Here is a 26,244-nt window from a genome sequence, read left to right as displayed (position 1 = left end):
ACTCAGTGGGTCTTTCCACACCTCTGGAAAGAGAAACAGAGCTAACATTTTAGGTTGGCATTTGTTTTGAGTTGCAGAAAAGGTGGGTGGGGGAAGGGTGAATGTGATTAAAAAGAATGTCTGTGATAGAGTGTAACTAATGTTGGCCACGGTTGCTCTGGGGATGGGTAGTGGGTGAGGTAGAACATGATAAGAAATTAAAAAGACCCAGTTTTCCCTCTCTCCATTAGCACTGCATGACTGGCTAAACATGTCTGACAAATCTCCGTTTTTCAATATCTTACACTTCTTTTTATTCCCACTGCCATGATAGAAGCAGGAGAGTTACCCAGACACTTTCAGGAGGCACTGACACCCATTAGATTAACTAATTTAAATTTGGTCTGTCCAGGGGCAAGAAGGTGTGACTGTGATGAGGCAAGGAGGGGGATCCAAGAGGTAATGCTGGAGGAGCTTCAGCCCATGAACTTCTCCAACAGGTCTGTTTCTCCCTGTGAGGTTGACAGTGGGGTCTGTAGGAAGGATGAGCAACTGAACCGTGGCACTGTAGTTCAGAGAGCCATTCTAGAGGGGAGAAGACATGAGAAATATTGTAATTGAAGATAGTTTAGTCAGGGTAATAGATACAATTCTCCATTGCATAGATTAAGAGACACAAAAGGCTGTTTTGTCTGCCCCTTGCCTGGGTTTGGGCCATCTCATCTGACCTGAAGATGTAATTGGAGTGGGAGGGAAAGGTCCATGTGGTACCAATGATGTAGGAAGAACAAGGAAAGAAGTTCTGCTGAGGGAATTTGAGCGTCAAGAAACTAAATTAAAAAAAATACAAAAAGGTAATGATCTCTGAATCACGTGAAAATTGGCACAGTTAATAATAGATAACAGAAGTATAACTAGTTTTAGAAAGCATGTAGAAAAGATGCAGTGAAATTCTGACCAGTAAGCCTATAGTCAATAGAGGGGATAATCCAAGAATTTATTAAAAAAAGATGTAATAACAGAACACTTGGAAATTATTAGCAAAATTGGATAAGGTCAGGATATGGAAATAATGCCAACAGATCTGATTTTTTTTTTAAAAAGATACAACTAAAGCAACAGATAAAGGAGTTCCAGTCAATGTGGCAGTCAATACAGTACATGGACTTGCTGCAGACTTTTGGTAAGCTTCATCTTCAAAACAAATAGGATCAGGGCTAAAGCACCAGCATGGGTTGAAAACTGATCTACAGAAGGGAAACCAAAAGGCTAGTCAGGTCTTTCCAAACAGCAGCTGGTGGCTAATGGGATGCCACAGTGATCAGTGCTTGAGTTGTAATTATTCACAATCTATATAATTTATTTGGACAAGAGCAGTAACATCTTCACATTTGTAAATGATGGGGAGCTGGGAGGAATGGATAAAGGGGCTGTTATGGGAATGTGAGCCAGCAGAAAATTCAAGCAGTTTCCAATGTGATTTAAGCAATTTGGATGAATACAAAGTGCATGTGCTCCACAGATACTGACCTGCTGAGTTCTTCCAGTGTTTTTTTTTTACTGCTGGGGATGATCAGCAATTCTAATGTAGAGTAGTGGAGCTGGCCTAATGGACAATGCAGCCAAATCCTGCTCTTCTTCCTATCTTTCTTGTATCCTGTCCATATCTTAAAACTTATTGTCATAAGGGGACATGAAACTGGATCCAAATGCAGGACGCAGGCACTGAAGTACTGGGGGCAGGACAGGACAAGCTAAAGGATAGGACAAGATGTGGAGACCATGGCATTCATGGAGACCGTGGCATTCAGAGAGATTTTGGGGTCCAAGGTGGCCTCAAGGCTTGGCTTGAGGCTGGGTCTATGGGACAAGGAATGCTGGGAGGATAACACCCTGGGTGGGCCACAGAACTCCTGGGCAGGACCCAGACATCCCAGGCAGGACACAGGGGCCTGGGCAGGTCACAGGGCACAACCCATCAGAGGCAAGGGATAGGAAGAGGCAGAGCCCTCCACTGGGCAACAGCAGTCCAGCCTGGCTTACCCAACAGAGGCAAGGGATAGGAAGGGGCAGAGCCCTCCACCAAGGAGTAGCAATCTGGCCTGGCTTACCCAACAGAGGCAGGGGGTAGGAAGGGAGCTTAGTCCAGGGTGACTTCAAGACTCATTGCAGCCAGAAGACTCAGGCAGGTTACAGAGCAGCCCAGTCCATAACTCACTCACAGAACTCATCATTAAGAGTGGTACTCCAAAACAGGACAATCCCTAAACTATACTCAATCCCAGAGCCCCTTATATTCACAGCCAACCAATAGACATCAGGTGCACCTCCTTAAGCCCAACCAAGCAAAGATGATCCTCAGGTGTGACTATTTGAGTTCAAGGCGAAACGAGGGGTGGTTGAAGGACCCGGAGTCTGGAGTCCGCGGACTGGATCAAGAACCTGAATGCGGACTTCAGATGGAACCATAACAATTGTCTTTATTAAATTATTAATTAGAACCCCATAATTCATATAATGATTCTTAAAGGAAATTAAGAATATATTATTATTTTGATGTCTTTCTGGTGATTTGCAATAACTTTTTCTTAATAGTTTAGTGGTTCAATATTGCTTGTTTAGCATCAGTTTCTTTGGAAGTCAAATACTGATGGCCTCCTGATTCTTTGACAGTACCTTCATATTGTTTCAGACTGTATTGAACTGAATTGAATTGACTTTATTTCTTACATCCTTCACATACATGGGGGTTAAAAATCTTTATGTTACGTCTTTGTCTAAGTGTGCAATGTGCAATCATAGTAATGTATAATAATTTATAATAAATAGAACAGTGAATGTAACATACAGTACACTCAAATCAGAGTGAGTTAATCAGCCTAATGGCCTGGTGGAAGAAGCTGTCCCGGAGCCTGTTGGTCCTGGTTTTTATGCTGCAGTACCGTTTCCCGGATGGTAGGAGCTGGAATAGATTGGGCTTGGGGTGACTCAGGTCCCCAATGATCCTTCAGGCCCTTTTTTACACACCTGTCTATGTAAATGTCCTGAATCATGGGAAGTTCACAACTACAGATGCGCTGGGCTGTCCGCACCACTCTATGCAGAGTCCTGCGATTGAGGGAGGTACAGCCCCCCATACCAGGCAGTGATGCAGCCATGTCAGGATGCTCTTAAGTGTGTCCCTGTAGAAAGTTCTTGGGATTTGGGGGCCCATGCCAAACTTCCTCAACCGTCTGAGGTGAAAGAGGCGCTGTTGTGCCTTTTTCACCACACAGCTGGTGTGTACAGACCACGTGATGTCCTCAGTGACATGGTTGGCAAACAGTTATGTGAAGATCTAATGCATTGTTATGCAACACCTTAGGCTCCTTGAATCAGAAACTTTAGGTAGGATACAAATTCTGGTCTCCCTCTTCACATGCAATTTCTGTTGAGGACTGATGTCCTCTTGATCAGGCATGCAGGCAAAGCCAGGTATGTCCTTTTAGATTCCTAATGCTGCTTTGAAGAGAATTTTTTTTGTCACTTCTATTTAACCTTCAACCAATGACATGGAAATAGATTATTTAGATATTTCTCATTACAGTTATGTGAACTTGGTGCATCTAAATTGGCTTCTGCATTTCCTACAATATAGCAGTAATTCTTCATGAGTATTTAACTAGGCTGAAAACACTTTTGAATGTACTTAGGTTGTGGATAAGGACTACATACACATAAATCTTTCTTTTGGGTATTATTGAAAAATCAAAGTAGATTCATGGTCCACAATAACATGGATCTTTCCCCCTCCCCACTGTTTATTCAGCTGTATTAAATACATATGTTCAATCATTACAAGATTAATAAACTAATTAGGGTTGTTCTCAGAAATGAAATAAGCAATAAATATTTGAACTATCGTGTCTGAAACATTGGAACATTCCATCATGCTGATGTTTATTTGTAAGGCATTAATGACTGCTAGATTAAGAGTTAATTGTATCTCTTGGTTTGCAATGTTTAATAAACAGGCAATTTCTTACCATTTTGGGCTGAATTAGTTGCTGTATCAACTGTGCATGACTGAATTGGTTGGACAGAGGCACTTGGCATTGTGAGAACATTCTTCAACACAATGTTTTTATTGAGATTCTTTTCATCTGACATTTCTCATTAAGGGAAATGTGGGCTAAAAAGACCACATTTCTTTATGTTGTATAGGTGTCTTTTAAAAAAAAATCAATCTTTGAATGAGCTTTTAAAGAGAGTGGAAACATATTTATAAAATTGGCATTTTAAAGAGGACCAGACTGGGAATGGGACTAATTAACTGATATAGGTTGTAACTGCTTAATGCCTTCCCACTGTGTTGTAAAATTCTATGAAGTAGAAATTCCCTATCAATAATATTTACAACATGTATCAGAGGCTTTTAGGCAAATCTCTGAGTCTCTGGGAATATTAGGCTAGTCACCAGTCTCCAATGACAACTGCTTTACTATAAAGATAACCCCATGAGTGGACTATACTGTGATATGAAAGTACAGCAGATGCCAGATCCAAATATTTTCCTGCTGTACTCGAAGTTTCCATCCTTCATACAATGCTTCCCTTGCTGACTCCTGGTGACCGACTGAAATCAGCTGTTAGGACTTTGCTCAGGGCTTCTGTTCTGCTGCCATAACTTTGATAAAATGCTTGTGTGGTTTCTGCCAAACTTCTGCTGGAGTTATGTTGGCCAATCTGGAAAACACCATGAAAATCCAAGCAATGTAGATCTTCTGGGGAAAGTAATAATAACGCCTATGCAGGCATGTTTCTGTCCCAGCTACAATCATAGACCAGTAGTGCATCTTTTCACAATAGCCAATCTTTGATAGTGATACTATATAGTGATATGCAGATGATACTAAGGTAGTGGATAATGAAGTAGGTTTTCAAAGTTTGCAGAGAGATTTAGGCCAGTTAGAAGAGTGGGCTGAAAGATGGCAGATGGAGTTTAATGCTGAGAAGTGTGAGGTGCTATATTTTGGTAGGAATAATCCAAATAGGACATACATCGTAAATGGTAGAGCATTGAAGAATGCAGTAGAACAGAGTGATCTAGGAATAACAGTGCATAGTTCCCTGAAGGTGGAATCTAATGTGGATAGGGTGGTGAAGAAAGTTTTTGGTACGCTGGCCTTTATAAATCAGAGCATTGAGTATAGGAGTTGGGATGTAATGTTAAAATTGTGCAAGGCATTGGTGAGGATGAATTTGGAGTATTCTGTACAGTTCTGGTCACCAAATTATAGGAAAGATGTCAACCAAATAGAGAGAGTACAGAGAAGATTTACTAGAATGTTACCTGGGTTTCAGCACCTAAGTTACAGGGAAAGATTGAACAAGTTAGGTCTTTATTTTTTGGAGCATAGAAGGTTGTGGGGAAACTTGATAGAGGTATTTAAAATTATGAGGGGGATAGTTAGAGTTGACGTGGATAGGCTTTTTCCATTGAGAGTAGGGGAGATTCAAACAAGAAGACATGAGTTGAGACTTAGGGGGCAAAAGTTTAAGGGTAACATGACAGGGAATTTCTTTACTCAGAGAGTGGTAGCTGTGTGGAATGAGCTTCCAGTAGAAGTGGTAGAGGCAGGTTCGATTTTGTCATTTAAAGTAAAATTGGATAGGTATATGGACAGGAAAGGAATGGAGGGTTATGGGCTGAGTGCGGGTCAATGGGATTAGGTGAGAGTAAGCGTTCGGCACGGACTAGAAGGGCCGTGCTGTAATTGTTATATGGTTATATGGTTATATAGTGATTACTTATGTTGTGGAGAATTTGGAAATACAAGATAGAAATATCCATTGATAAGCAGTGCATTCAATAAATACATTCAGAAAATTTCCAAAAGTTATATGTGATGAAAATGTAACTACTTTGATTGAAAGTCAAAGTAATACTTTGATTTTTGATCAACTTGCACCTCAGGGATGTGTGCTTAGCCCACTGCTCTACTCTCTCGATACCCATGAATGTGTGGCTAGGCATAGCTCAAATACAACCATTGTCGGTAGAATCTCAGATGGAGATGAGGGGGCGTACAGGAGTGAGTTATACCAACTAGTGGAGTGGTGTCGCAGCAACAACCTGGCACTCAACATCAGTAAGACAAAAGAGCTGATTGTGGACTTCAGGAAGGGTAAGACAAAGGAACACATACCAATCCTCACAGAGGGATCAGAAGTGGAAAGAGTGAGAAGTTTCAAGTTCCTGGGTGTCAAGATCTCTGAGGACCTAACCTGGTCCCAACATATCAATGTAGTTATAAAGAAGGCAAGACAGTGGCTATACTTCATTAGGAGTATGAAGAGATTTGGTATGTCAACAAATACACTCAAAAACTTCTATAGGTGTACCGTGGAGAGCATTCTGACAGGCTGCATCACTGTCTGGTATGGGGGGGGGGGAAGAGGGGTTGCTACTGCACAGTAAGAAGTACTGAAGGAAGGTACTGAAAGGTACTGAAAGTACCGAAAGAAGCTACAGAGGGTTGTAAATTTCATCAGCTCTATCTTGGGTACTAGCCTACAAATTAGCCAGGACATCTTCAGGGAGCGGTGTCTCAGAAAAGCAGTGTCCATTATTAATTACCTCCAGCACCCAGGACATGCCCTTTGCTCACTGTTGCCATCAGGTAGGAGATACAGAAGCCTGAAGACACACGCTCAGCGATTCAGGAACAGCTTCTTCCCCTCTGCCATCTGTTTCCTAAATGGACTGTGAACTCATAGGCATGATCTCACTTTTTTAATATACTATTTCTGTTTTTGCATGATTTTTAATCAGTTCAATATACGTATATTGTAACTGTTTTACAAAGTTTGTACTTATTTATTTTTTTCTTCTATATTATGTATTGTATTGAACTGCTGCTGCTAAGTTAACAAAGTTCATGACACATGCTGGTGATAGTAAACCTGATTCTGATTCTAAAGTGTTGCCAGCAGATCATTTTCAGTTATCAACTTACAACAATTTCTCAGAAAATGTTTAATTGAAAGACTAAATACAAGTACAGCAAAAATAGGCAATGCAGCAGAATTGAGTCTGGAAATTGATATTACGTTATCCAATCAGGATTAGCACTGGTAAAACAAATTTCCTAAGGGAATAAAGCAGGCCTCTTGGTTCAGTATGAAGGGCTGGAGATTAAGTTGATTTACTAAGGGGTTTGAATACAATCATAGGATCATGTGGGGAGTTCATCTACAGTCACCTGTGTTGAATGCAAGCAGCAATGTCAGTGAAATAGAATTAAATTTTCATTTTGATGATCTCTCTGCTGAAGCGCCTTTAACTAGAAATTATAACTTTGCTTGTCCCATAGGTGGCAACTGACCAGCTGAATGTTTCCAATATTTATTGATTTTATTTAATATTTCCAACATTTGCAGGTTTCAATTATTTTTTGGAGTGTCAGACACTGCTTTTACTTGCCTGATTCCGATGAATTAACATTAGGTTGCCAACTCACAGATAGAGGAAATTATTTTTCCATACTTAAGAAGTCTTTTAATGATTACTTTTGATCCTTCTTAACCTTTACTGTGACAACAAGAGCAATCCCAACTAAAGGAGGAATAGCACTCTCTGACTCCTTGCTTTTAATCTCTTAATGTGGTTGGGGATTCAAATTCAAGACAGAAGCTTTAGAGCAAGCCTTCATGACCAATGATTAGCTGTGAAAGGTGGCAAGCCATGAGACAATGTATGTCCAATCAGGAACGCTTACCCATGTCTTCGTAATTCAGACACACAGGAGACTGCAGATGCTGGAAGCTGGAGCAAAAATGAACAAAGCTGCAACAACTGAATGGATCAAGCAGTATCGGCAGAGGCAAATGGATGGTCAACATTTGAGGTTGAGAGCCTGCATTACAACTAAGAGTGTAGGGAGAAGATAGTCAGTATTCCATATACCACATACTCCCCTCTACACTCGTTCCTGAATTTGAAACACTTCTTTGTCTCCATAGATGCTGCTTGATCAGATCAGATATGAATCAGGTTTATTACCACCAGCATGTGATGTGAAATTTGTTAACTTAGCAGCTGTTCAATGCAACACATAATATAGAAGAGAAAAAATAGTAATAAATAAACAAGTAAATCAATTTCGTATAGTGAATAGATTAAAAAACTGCAAAAAATAGAAATACTGTATATTTTTTAAAAAAGTGAGTTAGTGTCCAAGGATTCAATGTCCATTTAGGAATTGGATGATCCATTGTGTTCCTCCAGCAGTTATCTTATTTTAATTGAAGCAGATGTAACAATATGCTATTCAGTACAGTTTTGAACATTATCATGCTTTTCAGAGATTCTGAGACAGTTTCTATATTGGTGGTATAAAAGAGTTGAGGGACACTAAAGCAATCAGTAAGCATCAAAGGAATGTTAAGAGGTTATTAGTGAAGTCAGGTGTTTTCATCTGAAGCATTCCATTGCAGTTGACCTGTGGCAAGCTCCTTGCCACATGTGATTAGTTCGCAGGATTATATTCACAAATTGAATCACTAGGAAGGAATTACACAAGGGAAAACCAGAGCATTCATAATAGTTATTAAGTCTGCATGTTGAATGCTTTAGAATAAAATACCAGATATACTGTACAGTTGGTAAATGTGTAAAGTTCAATCAATAGCCAAGTGTATTTGAATGCACGCTGTAAATGGAATAAGGTAGATAATCTTGTAGCGCATTAAGAGATTGGCAGGTATGACAGTGTGGGCATCACTGAGTTGTGGCTGAAAGATCATAGTTGGGAGTTTAACATCCAAGGATACACATCACAGTGGTGCTGGAAAGTTGGTAAACCCTGTAGAATTTTCTCTATTTCTGCATAAATATGACCCAAAATGTGATTAGATCTTCCCATAGGTCCTAAAACTAGATAAAGAGAACCCAATTAAATAAACAGAACAAAAAGCATTATTCTTGTTCATTTATTTCTTGAGAAAAATTATCCAAAATTGCATGTATTTGTTGGAAAAATATGTGGACCTCTGGGGTAATGCCTTCTACCAAAACTATTTGGAGTCAGGCGTTCCAGTCAATGAGATGAGATTGGAGGTATGGATTGTAGAGGTATCCTGCTCTATTAAAAAAGAAGACACACACAGTCAGGTTACTGACAGAGCTTGCTCTTCTCAAGAAAGATCTGATTATGTGCACCATGCTTTGATCAAAACAGCTTCCAGAGGACAAAGAACTGTAGAGATGCATGAAGCTGGAAAAGGCTACAAAAGCATTTCTAAAGACCTGAGTGTTCATCAGTCCACAGTAAGAGAAACTGTCTACAAATGGAGGAAACTCAGTATTGTTGCTACTCTCCCTAGGAGTGGAGAATACGTACGTAACGCTGGAAGAACTCAGCAGGTCAGGCAGCATCCATGAGAAAAGGGTAGCCAACGTTTCGGGCCGAGACCCTTCATCAGGAATGGAGGGGGGGGATAGAGGGCCGAAGCCCAGTAATAGAAATAGGGGAGGGGGAAGGGTTAGAGGCGCCAGGTAGAAAACCAATCAGAGGAAAGATAAAGGGGGGAGGGGGAGTGGATAAGCATGAAAGAACTGTAGAGATAAAGAAGCAGAAAGTTGAAAGGGGAGAGATGCAGAGAGGGACCTGGGATAGGGGAAGGGTGAGGGGGAAGGAATTACCGGAAATTGGAGAATTCCAAGTTCATACCATCAGGCTGGAGGCTACCTAGACTGTAGATGAGGTGTTGCTCCTCCAACCTGAGTTTGGCCTCATCATGGCAGTAGAGGAGGCCACGTATGGCCATATCTAGATGGGAATGAGAGGCAGGGTTGAAGTGGGTGGCAACTGGGAGGTCCTGTCTATTGTGACGGACGGAGCGTAGGTATTCGACAAAGCGGTTCCCCAATCTGCATCGGGTCTCGCTGATGTAGAGGAGGCTGCACCGGGAGCACCGGATGCAATGGACAACTCCAGCAGACTCGCAGGTGAAGTGTTGCCTCACCTGGAAGGACTGTCTGGGGCCCAGAATGGTGGTAAGGGGGGTGGTTTGGGGACAGGTGTAGCATTTGCGCTTTCAGGGATAAGTGCCAGGTGGGAGTTCTGTGGGGAGGGACGTGTGGACCAGGTAGTCGCGGAGGGAACGATCCCTGCGAAAAGCTGAGGGGTAGGGAGGGAAAGATGTGCTTGGTGGTGGGGTCCTGGTGAAGGTGGCGGAAGTTGCGGAGGATAATATGCTGGATCCGGACGCTGGTTGGGTGGTAGGTGAGGACAAGGGGAACACAGTCCCCGTTGTGGTGACGGGGGGATGGGTTAAGGGCTGAAGTGTGGGAAGTGGAGGAGATGCGGGTGAGGGCATCTTTGATGACGCCAGAAGGGAAACCATGGTCCTGAAAGAAAGAGGACATTTGAGAACAGAAAGCCTCATCCTGGGAGCAGATATGGCGGAGGAACTGGGAATAGGGAATGGCACTTTTGCATTGGGCAGGGTGGGAAGAGGTATAGTCAAGGTAGTTATGAGAGTCAGTGGGTTTATAGAAGATGTCAGTGGACAGTCTATCTCCAGAGATGGAGACCGAATGATCAAGAAAGCCAAGAGAAGTGTCCGAGATGGACCAAGTGAATTTGAGGGCTGGGTGAAAGTTTAAAAAGAAGAAAATTTGTGTTTTGGAATGAGCTAGTCAAAGTCCTGACCTTAATCCTGTAGAAATATTGCGGAAGGACCTGAAGCAAGCAGTTCATGCAAGGAAGGTCACTAACATCCCAGAGTTGAAGCATTTTTTTAAGGAGAAATGGCCTAAAATGTGCAGGACTGATCAGCAATTACCGGAAATGTTTAGTTGACATTATTGCTGTACAAGGGGGTCACACCAGTTACTGAAAGCAAAGGTTCACATACTTTTTCCAACAAATACATATGATATTGGAGCATTTTTCTCAAGAAATAAATAAACAAGTATAATTTTTTATGTTGTTTATTTAATTGGGTTCTATTTATCTAGTTTTAGGACTTGCCTGAAGATCTGATCACATTTTAGGTCTTATTTATGCAGAAATAGAGAAAATTCTATAGGGTTCACAGACTTTCTAGCACCACGATGTATCAAAAGAATAGGCAAGTAGACAGAGGGGATGGGGCAGCTTTGCCGGTTAAAAAAAAAAGAAATCAAATCCTTAGAAAGAGGTGACATAGGATCAGAAAGTGCAAGACCATAAGATACAGGAGCAGAATTAGGTTATTTGGCCTGTTCAAATCTGTTCTGCCATTTCATCATGGCTGATGCATTTTTCCTCTCAGCCCCAGTCTCCTGCATTCTCCCTGTATCCATTCATGCCCTGAATAATCAAGAATCTATCAACGTCTGCCTTAAATATAAATACAGACTTAGTCTCCACAGCTACCTGTGGCAACAAATTCCACAGATTCACCTCTCTCTAGCTAAAGAAATTGCTCCTCAACTCTGTTATAAAAGGATGCCCCTCTATTATGAGGCTGTGTCCTCTGATTTTAGACTCTCCCAGCATGTGAAACATCCTCTCCATTTCCACTCAATCAAGGCCTTTCACCATTTGATAGTTTTCAATGAGATCACCGCTCAGATAGGCCCAGAGCCATCAAATGGTCTTCATGTGACAAGTCTATCAAACCCAGAATCATTTTTGTGAACCTCCTTTGATCCCTCTCCAGTTTCAACACATCCTTTCGAAGACAAGGGACCTAAAACTGCTCACAATACTCCAATTGAGGCCTCACCAGTGCTTCATGAAGTCTCAACATTACATCCTTGCTTTTAAATTCTAGTCCTCTTGAAATGAATGCTACCATTGCATTTGCCTTCCTCACCACCAACTCAACCTGCAAATTAACCTTTAGGGAATTCTGCACAAGGACTCCCAAGTCCCTTTGCACCTCAGATTTTTACATTTCCTTTCGTTTAGAAAATAGTCAATGCTTTAATTTGTTCTACCAAAGCGCATGACTATACACTTCCCGACGCTGTGTTCCATCTGCCAATTTCTTTGCTCATTCTCCTAATCTGTCTAAGTCATTCTGTAGCCTCTCTACTTCCTCAAAACTACCTGCCCCTCCACCTATCTTCCTATCAGCTGAAAACTTTGCAACAAAGCCATGCATTCCATTATCCAAATCATTTACAAATAATGTAAAAAAGAATTGGTCCCAACACAGACCCCTGTGGAACACCACTAGTCAGTGGCATCCAAGCAGAAAAGGCTCCATTTATTCCCACTCTTTGCCTCCTGCCATTCAACCACTGAGTTATCCATGCTAGAATCTTTCCTGTAATACCAGGGGCTCGTAGCTTGTTAAGCAACCTCACGTGTGGCACCTTGTCAAAGGCCTTCTGAAAAATCCAAGTACACAATATCAACCAGTTCTCCTTTGTCTATGCTGCTTGTTATTTCTTCAAAGAATTCCAACAGATTTGTCAGGAAAGATTTTCCCCTGAGGAAACCATGCTGACTGTGGCCTATTTTTATTGTGTGCTTCTGAGTACCCCAAAAGCACATCCTTAACAATCGACTCCAACACCTTCCCAACCACTGAGGTCAGACTAACTGGCCTATAATTTCCTTTCTTCTGCCTCTCTCCCTTCTTGAAGAGAGGAGTGACATTTGCAATTTTCCAGTCTTCCCAAACCATTCCAGAGTCTAGTGATTCTTGAAAGGTCATTACTTATGCCTTCACAACCTCTTTAGCCACCTCTTTCTGAACCCTGATTTGTACACCATCTTGTCCAGGTGACTTATCTACCTTCATTTCTTCCAGTTTCCCAAGAACCTTCTCTCACTGACGGTAACTTCACACACTTCACGACCCCTGACACCTGGAACTTCCACCATACTGATAGTGGCTTCCACAGTGAAGACTGATGCAAAATACTTATTTAGTTTGTCCAGCAATTCATTGTCTCTCATTACCATCTCTCCAGCATTGTTTGCCAGCAATGCAATATCCACTTTCACCTCTCTTATACACTTTATAACGGAATCCAAAGTCTGAAATGACTGAGGATATAGACAGAGCTATGGCAAAAGGGGAGGGCAGCAAAATTGAATAGTTTAAAAAAATCTAGTAGAAGAACAATGGGCAGAAGGGTCTCTAGCTAAGTGGTATGATTGTAGATGATACAAATTCAACCCTAAGTATGCTGTATTGCATGTGAGGTGGATGCCATATCCATTGGCATTGATTTCAGCAAATAGCACCATTAACAATTTTTTTCCCTTGTAAATATTTTATTCAACTATGGAATAGCAATTTAAAAGATTAAATTTGTCACATGTGCGTTGAAATGTATCATTTGCATCAACAAACAACACAGTCAGAATGTGTGCTGTGCTGGGGGCTCCCCACAAATGTCTTGCTTCTGGTGCCAACATAGCATGCCCACAACTTACCCTTGCTAACCCATATGTCTTTGGAAGGTGGGAGGAATACAGAGCACCTGGAGGAAACCCACACATTTACAGAGAAAACATATAAACTCTTTACAGCCAGCAGTGGGAATTGTAAAGCTGCAGAGCTTACTGTGCCGCCCTTGCTGTCCTTGGTGACGTGCTTTCTTTACAAACTGCTCTAGATAGAATTGCAGTTTATCATAACTATAATTACACCATCAATTTACACAAAAGTGTGCATCCACGCAGAGACTATTTAAAAGTAGTTAATTATCTCAAATTGTTGTTTTTAGCTGTAAGGCATGTTCAAGGTCTTGCATCTTTGTAAATACCCTGCAATTTTCTTAACTCTAATTTTGTTCACAGTTTATTTGTTGACATTTTTAGGTCACAAAAACCCACATCAAGGTCTGATTGCCATAAGTTCACATCAACACAAATAAATAACCAGAAACCATTGAAAATAGACATTAATTGTATCTGGGAAAATATATAATTTGTATTGGTTTGTTTCAGACTGGAAAAGTCATGTTGCTATTTGTGTAGTCCTGTCAGACATCTTATAATGCTCAGAAAAGAACAGAGAATCCTGGGAGCAGTTCCTTTTGCCCTCCCTCATGCCTGATCCACTAACTCACAAGATTGTGGGTGACTTAATAGCTCTGCATCACTTTCTCGAGATAGATGTTCACCCCTACTTGGAAGTATAGCACTAATTCTTCTGAGACATTGTCATTATCTTTAAAAACTAGGATAAATTCCAGTATATTATTTAGGGAGGTTTATTTGTATCTTCAGTGCCTACATCCAAAACCATTTATTGATGCTCCTTTGCCTTAAAGGTAATTATGATTGTTAATATTTCATATCATTTGTTCTTGATCATAAATCTATTCACAACAATCCCTAATGGAAGTATTCTGATATACCTCAGCATTCTGAATCTTGAGAGAGATTGTGTTTATGGTGAGCAATTAATATTCCAATGTGACAAAAGTGGTTTCTCTTTGTGTAGATATGGGGTTCCCAACCTTTTTTATACCATGGAACAATGCCATTAAGCAAGGAGTCCATGGACCCCAGGTTGGGAACCCCTGGTGTAAATGGTCCTCACTGTGACACAGTCATGCATGCAGAGCAACCTATGGACTAAATAATGAAGTTTTTGTCTGGGCTGATTGTAAGGAATCATCGGCAATAAACTAGACTGGGGATGACCCTCTCTTCCCATAACTCCTTTCTCCCCTTCTGAGTATCAATGATTCCTTACATGCATTTTCTATCTATTGAGAGGTGAACTATTATCACAAGGAAGTTGTTGCATCACTATTAATATACCCTACGACGTTCTTAAAGAGTATTTCCAACATAAACACACCTACCCCCCACACACATTCAAACACTTGGGCACACATGTGTGCACATATATTTTGCGTAATTCCTCCCCACTTACCAGGTTCTCTGAGACTAAGTTTAATAACAAACTTTGCAATTTACAGAAAACAGAATAAATCAAGGACCTTCCTGACCTCTTGTGGTTCAGTACAAAATCTGCTGGTGCATTAAGGCTACATCCACACTGCACCAGATAAATCTGTAACCAAAGCCTTTTCTCTTCGTTTTTACCCTCCATCCACACTAAAACAGCGTTTTCGTCCCCCGAAACCGGAGCTTTTCAGAAACGCTTTCTAGGGTGGATATTTTTAAAAATGCTGCTCAGGCAGATCAGTGTGGATGGGGTAACCAGAGACTTCTGAAAACACTGTCAGATGACAGTGTGCTATTTCATTGTTTTCTTGAAAGCAACCTAACAATTTCAGAACAGACGGCAAAGAGACTGACACCAGAAGAGTTAGAAATGTACTCACCAAATACTTTGACCCATAACTTACTGAATAAATAAGTATACTCACTTTGCCCTGTTTTCTGTCCTTGCTGGTATGAAGGTGGTTTACCTATTTATGCAAGTACTTCTCTGGCAATAGATGTGTAACAGCCTACTGTAACATTGTGTGGAAATACAACATAACACTGATGCAGACATGTTTTATACATTTAACAAGAGGCTTTATTAATGCAACAGAGTTAGTTAGTTTTTCAATGTTCGTCATCAGCCGGGTCAATCCATCTGTGAACTCCCTGTTGGTTGCCTCCGTACGCTCCAGTATTTATTTTTTTCACTTTTACATTCTCCTGCACGAGAGCCAACACCTGTCCATCGTTTTAAGTTTTTCTAGTCTGTAACTACACAAATGTGCACTTTCACACCAAGATTCGACACCAAACATGTCGCTTGTTTTTGATAGATGTGTCCTGCACATGCGCAGTAGGAGGAGATTCTCCGAAATCTCCCTTTCAACGTAGACAGAGATACTTTTAAAAATGCATAGTGTGGACACCTATCGTTTTTACGTGACACTGGCATTTTCAAAATTATCCGGTCTAGTGTGGCTGTAGCCTAAGTTTGGGAGTTGACAAGCAACAAAAGTTAAACATGTTACTATCAGCCATGAAATCCATGAAGCACCAATACAACAACTGGCAAACAATTAATTGCATCAGTTCAAAAGCATTGCTTAGAATACTGAGGTCTAAATTTCAGATCCCAACTGAGACAGAATTTTACACTCTATCCAAATTATTTTTCAAAAATAGAAATAAGAAAGTAGCCTGAAAGTGTGAAATCAACCCCAATATCAAATTAGATTGTTATAAAGATACAGATATTAAGTTCCTAAAGAAGCTATAATGCATCTCCACAAGGATAAGGTACATGGATATAAATTATACCATGCCTGTAGCTCAGCTGGACTCAAATTAGTATCTGTGACCGAATGCTAGGGCATTATGTATTAAATAACAAGGAGTATCTTTTGTCTTTGTTATCCAGGGAGATATTGAGCAGTGAAAACATGCTTATGTCTAAAGAGCATTGCTTGTCCGAAACAAACAGCAAATCTAAAATGACTAAATGCTAATGTAATGAAATTGTCCTTTTCCCAATACTAATACCTAGGACATTTGTAAGCTTGTGACATGTACAAAAAGCCACCTTTGGTCTAAAAAAGTTTCTATTTTATTCAGCAGAGTGAAGTAATACACAAGATTACACAAATGATAATGTATTATCTCCAATGGTTTTATGATAAGAAAAATTATCATTCTCATACTTCAGGCATATGCACTTTGTTGAATATCAGTCTACAAGTTACATTTTATTAATTCAATGGGGATTTAGAGAAAGGGTCACTTTGTCTTTGGTCTAAAATAACACAAAAATCATATTTCAAGCACTGCCTTCAGCAGCATACTGGTATCGAGCCACTCACCACCACCCCCAACCCCACCACCACCACTGGCTGAGTGGTCAGTATTTCTTAAGGCCAGCAATTCTGTTAACACAGAACCAATGAGCTGCAAAGATCAATGCTTATATCTTCCTCTACACAATCCACTTCCCCTTGATCCTGCAATATTACAGTTATTCAGCAAAGAAACAGGCTGCTGTCTCCTCACACTATGATAATATCCTTGTATCTTTTCTCATTTCAGTGGCCAAGGAATAGCAGAAAGTTCAAGTTTAATTATCAGTCAACGATACATGAATCTGGCCAAATGAAACAGCGTTCCTCTGGGGCCAAGGTACAAAACATATTACCAACAGCATATAGCATAAATTGCACACATATGGTTAAGACTTCAGAAAAGTATACTGTCATAAAAAACAAAATAATAATATAGCCCAAGTCTCTGAGTGGCATGACTGTGGAATTATTGGCAAGTTGTCCTGGTCAAGCTTGTTCTTTCACTGAGCAAACACCAGAGGGCAGCACCAACAGGAGGGGCCAACCCCCAACTTGTGTACGGATTCCAGTGTGCCCCGTAGGGGCTCTCCCACAACACTTCAGTGTCTCCTCTCCTGGACAGCTGGAACAGGCGATCAAGCAGCAACAGCCTAGTCCTTGCCACAACCAAGGCAACACAGCTCAGGCCCTCGAAGATGGGCCTATAGAGCAAAAGAAACTGATTAAAAAAGGTATTACATTTCTGCATTCTCATCCACCAGCTGAGATACTGGCACTTTGCCAAGAGTTTAGAGGTATGACCTGCATTTCAGTGTCTGATCTTCACTTCTGCAACACTGAGGGAGGAGTGAAAGCATACAGTGCCTATAAAAAGTATTCATTGGAAGTTTTTATGTTTTATAGATTTACAACATTGGATCACAGTGGATTTAATTTGGGTTTTTTTGACATTGATCAACAGAAAATGACTCTTTCATGTCAAAGTGAAAGAAGGATCTTTACAAAGTGATCTAAATTAATTACAAATATAAAGCACAAAATACTTGCATAAGTATTCACCTTTTTTTGTCAAAAAGCCAAATTAATTCCATTGTGATTAAACGTTGTAAAACAATAAAACATGAAAACTTCTAAGGAGGAGTGAATACTTTTTATAGGCACTGTAGGTTCAACGCGTGCAGCAGCATATACAACCATATCTGTTACCATAAACAAGAGTCATTTTCTTGTCGGCAATCACATTAAATACAAGAAAAACAATAGAATCAATGAAAAACCACACCCAACAGGACAGACAAATAACTAACGTACAAACAAAACAACAAATTGCAAATACAAAAAGAAAGAGAAAAAATAAATAATAATAAATAAATAAGCAATAATTATGGAGAGCATGAGAGGAAGAGTTCTTGAAAGTGATTTCAGTTCAGTGGAAGCAGTTCAGTGATGGGTAAGTGAAGTTGAACAAAGTTATCCCCACTGGTTCAAGAGCCTGATGGTTGAGTGGTGTGAGTCCTGAGGTTCCTGTACCTTCTTCCTGATGGCAGCAGTGAGAAGAGAGCTTGACCTGGGTGATGGGGCTCCCGGATGATGGATGCTGCTTTCCTGTGACAACACTCCATGTACATATGCTCAATGGTGGGGAGGGCTTTACCCGTGATGGACTGGGCCGTATCCACTACATTTTGTAGTATTTTCCATTCAACGGTATTGGTGTTGCTTACTCTTTCTGGCACAAGACCAGGTTCTCAGCATCTAATTATTGGAGTCAAGCTCTCAGGCCCTCTCTTTCCCGGAGTGATTCATCCTGGCCTTTACTGGTTAATCCTTTATTCACGATTTGCATCAGTGAGGTGGGGGGGGGTGCTTCTGAGTTTATAAAGTCACCTCTTGTTTGGTGTTCCACAAGCAGCAGAGTCACTTCTAGCAGTGGATGAGCTCAGCACTCTCCTGTCCTTTAAGAAACGCAGGATGAGAATTATGTGAGTCTGTGCTGTTTTCATATTCACCCATTAATTTATTTCCACATTCTCATCAATTCTGTCTCCACTTCCACTGACATAGTTATTAGGGGCTAGTTATGGACTCATCAGGGTCTTGGCCCGAAACATCGATAGCGCTTCTTCCTATAGATGCTGCCTGGCCTGCTGCGTTCCACCAGCATTTTGTGTGTGTTGCTTGAATTTCCAGCATCTGCAGATTTCCTCATGTATGGTCATAGGGAAAACATACAAACTCTGCATGGAGGTCAGGTTTGAAGTTGGGTTGCTGGAACACAGAGGCAAATGAATTGACATGGCAACACACACAGAGTGCTGGAGGAACTCAGCAGGCTAGGCAGCATTTGTGGAAAAGAGCGGAGTCGACATTGCGGGCCAAGACCCTTCTTTGATATAGAAAGGAAGATGCAGAATCATTGTGCGTAGAGTTAAGAAACTGCGAGGGTAATAAGGCTGTGATGGGAGTTATATACAGACCTCCAAACAGTAGCCAGGATGCGGGCTACAAATTGCAACGGGAGATAGAAAAGGACAATATTATGATAGTCAAATGGGGTTTCAATATGCAGGTAGATAGGGAAAATCTGGTTGGTGTGGGATCACAAAGGAGGGGGAATTTCTAGAGTGCCTACAAGGTGGCTTTTTAAGATCAGCTCATGGTTGAACCCACTAGAGAATCAGCTATTCTGGATTGGGTGTTGTGCAATGAATCAGAATTGATTAAACAGCTTAAGGTAAAAGAACCCTCAGGGGCAAGTGATTATAACATAGAACATAGAACGTAGAATAGTACAGCACATTACAGGCCCTTCGGCCCACAATGTTGTGCCAACACTTAAACCCTGCCTCCCATATAACCCCCACCTTAAATTCCTCCATATACCTGTCCAGTCGTCTCTTAAATCTCACTAGTGTATCTGCCTCCACCACTGACTCAGGCAGTGCATTCCACGCACCAACCACTCTCTGAGTAAAAAACCTTCCTCTAATATCCCCCTTGAACTTCCCTCCCCTTACCTTAAAGCCACGTCCTCTTGTATTGAGCAGTGGTGCCCTGGGGAAGAGACGCTGGCTGTCCACTCTGTCTATTCTTCTTAAAATCTTGTTTATCTCTATCATGTCTCCTCTCATTCTCCTTCTCTCCAAAGAGTAAAGCCCTAGCTCCCTTAATCTCTGATCATAATGCATATTCTCTAAGCCAGGCAGCATCATGGTAAATCTCCTCTGTACCCTTTCCAATGCTTCCACATCCTTCCTATAATGATGCGACGAGAACTGGACACAGTACTCCAAGTGTGGCCTAACCAGAGTTTTATAGAGCTGCATCATTACCTCGCGACTCTTAAACTCTATCCCTTGACGTATGAAAGCTAACACCCCATAAGCTTCCTTAACTACCCTATCTACCTGTGAGGCAACTTTCGGGGATCTGTGGACATGTACCCCCAGATCCCTCTGATCCTCCACACTACCAAGTAACCTGCCATTTACTTTGTATTCCGCCTTGGAGTTTGTCCTTCCAAAGTGTACCACCTCACACTTCTCCGGGTTGAACTCCATCTGCCACTTCTCAGCCCACCTCTGCATCCTATCAATGTCTCTGTGCAATCTTCAACAATCTTCTACACTATCTACAACACCACCAACCTTTGCGTCGTCTGCAAACTTGCCAACTCACCCTTCTACCCCCACATCCAGGTCGTTAATAAAAATCACAAAAAGTAGAGGTCCCAGAACAGATCCTTGTTGGACACCACTAGTCACAACCCTCCAATCTGAATGTACTCCCTCCACCACGACCCTCTGCCTTCTGCAGGCAAGCCAATTCTGAATCCACCTGGCCAAACTTCCCTGGACCCCATGCCTTCTGACTTTCTGAATAAGCCAACCATGTGGAACCTTATCAAATGCAACATGATCGAATCCACCTTGAAATTTGAGAGGGAGAAGCTAAAATCAGATAAATCAGTGGAGCAAAAGAAATTACAGAGGCATGAGAGAGGAGTTGGCCAGAGGCGATTAGAAAAAGCACTGGCAGGGATGATGGCAGACCAGCAATGGCCAGAATTTCTGGAAGAAATTTGGAAGGCGAAGGATGTATACACCCCAAAGGGGAAGAAGAATTCTAAAGGAAAGATGACACAATCATGGCTAACAAGAGAAGTCAAAGGCAACATAAAAGCCAAAACAAGGCCTATAATAGAGTAAAATATTGGTGAGAAGTTAGGAGATTGGGAAACTTTTAAAAACCAATCCAAGGTAGCTAAAAAAATTCATTCAGAAGGAAAAGATGGAATACAAAAGTAAGCCAGCCAATAATATCAAAGAGGATACCAAAAATTTATTCAGATACATAAGGTGTAAAAGAGAAGTTAGAGGAGATAGTGGACTACTGGAAAACAATGCTGGAGAAGGAGTAATCTCACCAGAAGGTGTTCAATAAGGTGCCACATAAAATACTTATCCATAAGATAAGGATGCATAGAGTTGGGGGTGATGTCTTACCGTGGACAGAGGATTGGTTAACCAATAGAAAGCAGAAAGTTGGGACAAATAAGTGTTACTCTGGTTGGCAATCAGTGGTGAGCGGTGTGCTGCAGGAGTCGATGTTGGGCCTGCAACTGTTCATGATATACGTTAACAATCTGGAAGAGGGGACTGAGTGGCCATAAGACCATAAGACACTCGAGCAGAATTAAGGCATTTGGCCTGTTGAGTCTGCTCCACCATTGAGGCACGACTGCGCAAGTGGCATGGACATCAGCGAGTTAGACCAGCAAGAAGGATTTAAAAGAAGATAGTTTTTTCCTCAGCGGTTTGATCGAGGCACGACTAAGTAAGTTTGTGGATGTCAGCGAGTTAGACCAGCGGGAAGAATTTTTTAAAAAGGCAGGTTTATAGAGTGGGCAATGGGAGGAGGGGAGTAGAGGGAGACAGAGTGAGAGGGCTTTGGTTCAAATGGACTTCAGTGATAATGGGCCGTGGTAAGGTAAGCTACTTGTGAGGAGTAGGAATTATGTCTGTGAGGCCGGTGTTCTCGACTGGGTTTCAGATGTGGGATGTCTGGGAGATTCCCAGCCTCCCAGACGGCCATATCTGCACCAGGTGTGTCGAGCTGCAGCTCCTTAGGGACCACGTTAGGGAACTGGAGATGCAGCTACATGACCTTTGTCTGGTCAGGGAGAGTGAGGAGTGAGGGAGAGGAGCTATAGGCAGGTGGTCTCACCGGGGCCACAGGAGAAAGACAAGTGGGTCACAGTCATGAGGGGGAAGGGGAAGACGCAGATGCTGGAGAGTACCCCTGTGCCTGTACCCCTTGGGACAGCCTACCTGGGGTAAGCAACAGTGGCCGTGCCTCTGGCACAGAGTCTGGCCCTGTGGCTCAGAAGGGTAGGGAAAGGAAGAGGAAGGCAGTAGTGATAGGGGACTCTATAGTCAGGGGGTCAGACAAGCGATTCTGTGCACGCAGGCAAGAAACACAGATGGTAGTTTGCCTTCCAGGTGCCAGGGTCCAGGATGTTTCTGATCGCATCCACAATATCCCAAAGTGGGAAGGTGAACTGCCAGAGGTCGTGGTACATATTGGTTCTAACGACATAGGTAGGAAAAGGGACGAGATCCTGAAAACAGACTATAGGGAGTTAGGAAGGAAGTTGAGAAGCAGGATTGCAAAGGTAGTAATCTCGGAATTACTGCCTGTGCCACATGACAGTGAGAATAGGAATAGAATGAGGTGGAGGATAAATGCTTGGCTGAGGGATTGGAGCAGGGAGCAGGGATTCAGATTTCTGGATCATTGGGACCTCTTTTGGGGCAGGTTTGACCTGTACAAAAAGGACAGGTTGCACTTGAATCTGAGGGGGACCAATATCCTGGCAGAGACGTTTGCTAAGGCTATTGGGGAGACTTTAAACTAGATTTGTTGGGGGGGGTGGTGGGAAGTGAACTAAAGAGATGGAGGAAGGAGCAGTTGGCTCATAAATAGAGAAAACTTGTAGACAGTGTGAGAGGGAGGATAGGCAGGTGATAGAGAAGGGATGCACTCAGACTAATGGTTTGAGATATGTCTATTTTAATGCAAGAGGCATCATCAACAAAGCAGATGAGCTCAGAGTGTGGATCAGTACTTAGAGCTATGATGTTGAGGCCGTTACAGAGACTTGGATGGCTCAGGGGCAGGAATAGTTACTTCAAGTGCCAGGCTTCAGATGTTTTAGAAAGGGAAGAAGGCAAAAGAGGTGGGGGTGTGGCACTGTTGATCAGTGATAGTGTCACGGCTGCAGAAAAGTTGGACACCATGGAGGGATTGTCTACGGAGTCTCTGTGGGTGTAAGTTAGGAATAGGAAGGGGTCAATAACTCTACTGGTTGTTTTTTATAGACCACCCAGTAGTAACAGGGATATCAAGGAGCAGATAGGGAGACAGATTCTGGAAAGGTGTAATAATAACAGGGTTGTCGTGATGGGAGATTTTAATTTCCGGAATATTGATTGGCATCTCCCAAGAGCATGGTGTTTAGATTGGGTGGAGTTTGTTAGCTGTGTTCAGGAAGGGTTTCCTGACACAGTATGTAGATAAGCCTACAAGAGGAGAGGCTGTACTTGATCTGGTATTGGGAAATGAACCTGGTCAGGTGTCAGGTCTCTCAGTGGGTGAGCATTTTGGAGATAGTGATCACAATTCTATCTCCTTTACCATAGCATTGGAGAGGGATTGGAACAGACAAGTCAGGAAAGCACTTAACTGGAGTAAGGGGAAATCTATCAGGAAGGAACTTGGAAGCATAAATTGGAACCATATGTTCTCAGGGAAAGGTACAGAAGAAATGTGGCAAATGTTCAGGGGATATTTGCGTGAAGTTCTACATAGGTACGTTCCAATGAGACAGGGAAAAGATGGTATGATATAGGAACCATGGTGTACAAACGCTGTTGAAAATTTAGTCAAGAAGAAAAGAAAAGCCTAAAGGTTCAAAAAACTAGGTAATGATAGAGATCTAGAAGATTATAAGACTAACAGGAAGGAGCTTAAGAAGGAAATTAGTAGAGCCAGAAGGGGTCATGAGAAGGCTTTGACGAGCAGGATTAAGCAAAACCCCAAGACATTCTACAAGTATGTGAAGCACAAGAGGATAAGACGTGAAAGAATAGGGCCAATCAAGTGTGACAGTGAAGTGTGTTAGGAACCGGGGGAGATAGCAGAGGTACTTCATGAATACCTTGATTCAGTATTCACAACAGAAAAGGATCTTGGCAATTGTAGAGATGACTTACAGCAGATTGAATAGCTTGAGCATATAGACATTAAGAAAGAGGATGTGCTGGAGCTTTTGGAAAGCATCAAGTTGGATAAGTCATCGGGACCAGACAAAATGTACCCCAGGCTACTGTTGGAGGTGAGGGAGGAGATTGCTGAGCCTCTGGTGATGATCTTTGCATCATCAATGGGGATGGGAGAGGTTCCGGAGGATTGGAGGGTTGCAGTTGTTGTTCCCTTATTCAAGAAAGGGAGTAGAGATAGCCCAGGAAATTATAGACCAGTGAGTCTTACTTCAGTAGTTGGTAAATTGATGGAGAAAATCCTGAGAGGCAGGATTTAAGAACATTTGGAGAGGCATAATATGATTAGGAATAGTCAGCATGGCTTTGTCAAAGGCAGGTTAAGCCTTATGAGCCTGTTGGAAATTTTTGAGGATGTGACTAAACAGGTTGATGAAGGTAGAGTAGTAGATGTAGTGTATATGGATTTCAGCAAGGCTTTTGATAAGATACCCCATGCAAGGCTTAATGAGAAAGTAAGAAGTCATGGGATCCAAGGGGACCTTGCTTTGTGGATCCAGAATTGGCTTACCCACAGAGGGAAAAGCATGGTTGTAGGCGGGTCATATTCGGCATGGAGGTCGGTGACCAGTGGTGTGCCTCCAGGATCTGTTCTGTGACCCCTTCTCTTCGTGATTTTTATAAGTGAGCTGGATGTTGAAGTGGAGGGAGGTTAATACATTTGCTGATGATGCAAAGTTTGGGGGTGTTGTGGATAGTGTGGAGAGCTGTCAGAGGTTATAGCAGGACATCGATTGGATGCAAAACTGGGCTGACAGTATTAATGGTAAGACTTTTGGCAGTGTGGAGAATCAGAGGGATCTTGGGGTCTGAGTTCATAGGACACTCAAAGCTGCTGCACAGGTTGACAATGTTGTTAAGAAGGCATATGGTGCATTGGCCTTCATCAACGGTGGGATTGAGTTTAAGAGCTGAGAGGTAATGTTAAAGCTATGTAGGACCCTGGTCAGACCCCACTTGGAGTACTGTGCTCTGTTCTGGTCATCTCACGACAAGAAGGATGTGAAAACTATAGAAAGAGTGCAGAGGAGATTTACAAGGATGTTGCCTGGATTGGGGAACATGCCCAATGAGAATAGATTGAGTGAACTTGGCCTTTTCTCCCTGGAGCAATGGAGGATGAGAGGTGACCTGATAGAGGTGTATAAGATGATGAAAGGCATTGATCGTGTGGATAACCATATAACAATTACAGCACGGAAACAGGCCATCTTGGCCCTTCTAGTCTGTGCCGAACACTTACTCTCACCTAGTCCCACTGACCTGCACTCAGCCCATAACCCTCCATACCTTTCCTGTCCATATACCTATCCAATTTTTTTTTAAATGACAAAATCCAACCTGCCTCTGCCACTTCTATAATTCGGTGACCAGAACTGCACATAATACTCCAAATTTGACCTCACCAATGCCTTGTACAATTTTAACATTACATCCCAACTCCTATACTCAATGCTCTGATTTATAAAGGCCAGCATTTCAAAAGCTTTCTTCACCACCCTATCCACATGAGATTCCACCTTCAGGGAACTATGCACCATTATTCCTAGATCACTCTGTTCTACTGCATTCTTCAATGCTCTACCATTTACCATGTATGTCCTATTTGGATTATTCCTACCAAAATGTAGCACCTCACACTTATCAGCATTAAACTCCATCTGCCATCTTACAGCCCACTCTTCTAACTGGCATAAATCTCACTGCAAGCTTTGAAAACCTACTTCATTATCCACAACACCACCTACCTTAGTATCATCTGTATACTTACTAATCCAATTTACCACCCCATCATCCAGATCATTAATGTATATGACAAACAACATTGGACCCAAACAGATCCCTGAGGCACACCACTAGTCACCGGCCTCCAACTATCACTGACTGTCACTGGATAGTCAGAGGCTTTTTCCCAGGGCTGAAATGACTAACATGAGAGGGCACAGTTTTAAGGGTCTTGGAAGTAGGTACAGAGGAGATATCAGGGGTATGTTTTTTACACAGAGATTGGTGAGTGCATGAAATGGACTTCCAGTGATGGTGGTGGAGGCAACTATGATAGGGTCCTTTAAGAGACTTCTGGATAAGTACATAGAGCTTAGAAAAATAGAAGGCTATGGGTAACCCTCGGTAATTTCTAAAGTAAGTACATGTTCGGCACACTATCGTGGGCCAAACAAGCTGTATTGTGCTGTA

At 42.0% G+C, this 26,244-nt stretch overlaps 1 long non-coding RNA gene across 2 annotated transcripts in view; it reads right to left on the bottom strand.

Annotated features, from left to right (window-relative positions):
- LOC132385012 (uncharacterized) overlaps nucleotides 1–26,244 on the bottom strand; it is a 125,255-nt gene that overhangs the window by 16,906 nt on the left and 82,105 nt on the right. The window contains exon 4 of one of the 2 annotated variants that reach the window (XR_009509052.1): nucleotides 16,719–17,409. The exons of the other annotated variant lie outside the window; for it this stretch is intronic. This is a non-coding gene — a long non-coding RNA (uncharacterized LOC132385012). Of the gene's footprint in view, nucleotides 1–16,718; nucleotides 17,410–26,244 lie in introns of those variants that run through there. 2 annotated transcript variants of the gene reach the window in all.

The sequence above is a fragment of the Hypanus sabinus genome, chromosome X1 (assembly GCF_030144855.1).
Source record: "Hypanus sabinus isolate sHypSab1 chromosome X1, sHypSab1.hap1, whole genome shotgun sequence".
NCBI classification, from domain to species: domain Eukaryota; kingdom Metazoa; phylum Chordata; class Chondrichthyes; order Myliobatiformes; family Dasyatidae; genus Hypanus; species Hypanus sabinus.
The sequence above is the reverse complement of the archived record's forward strand: the minus strand, read 5'-3'. Positions and strand labels throughout refer to the sequence as shown.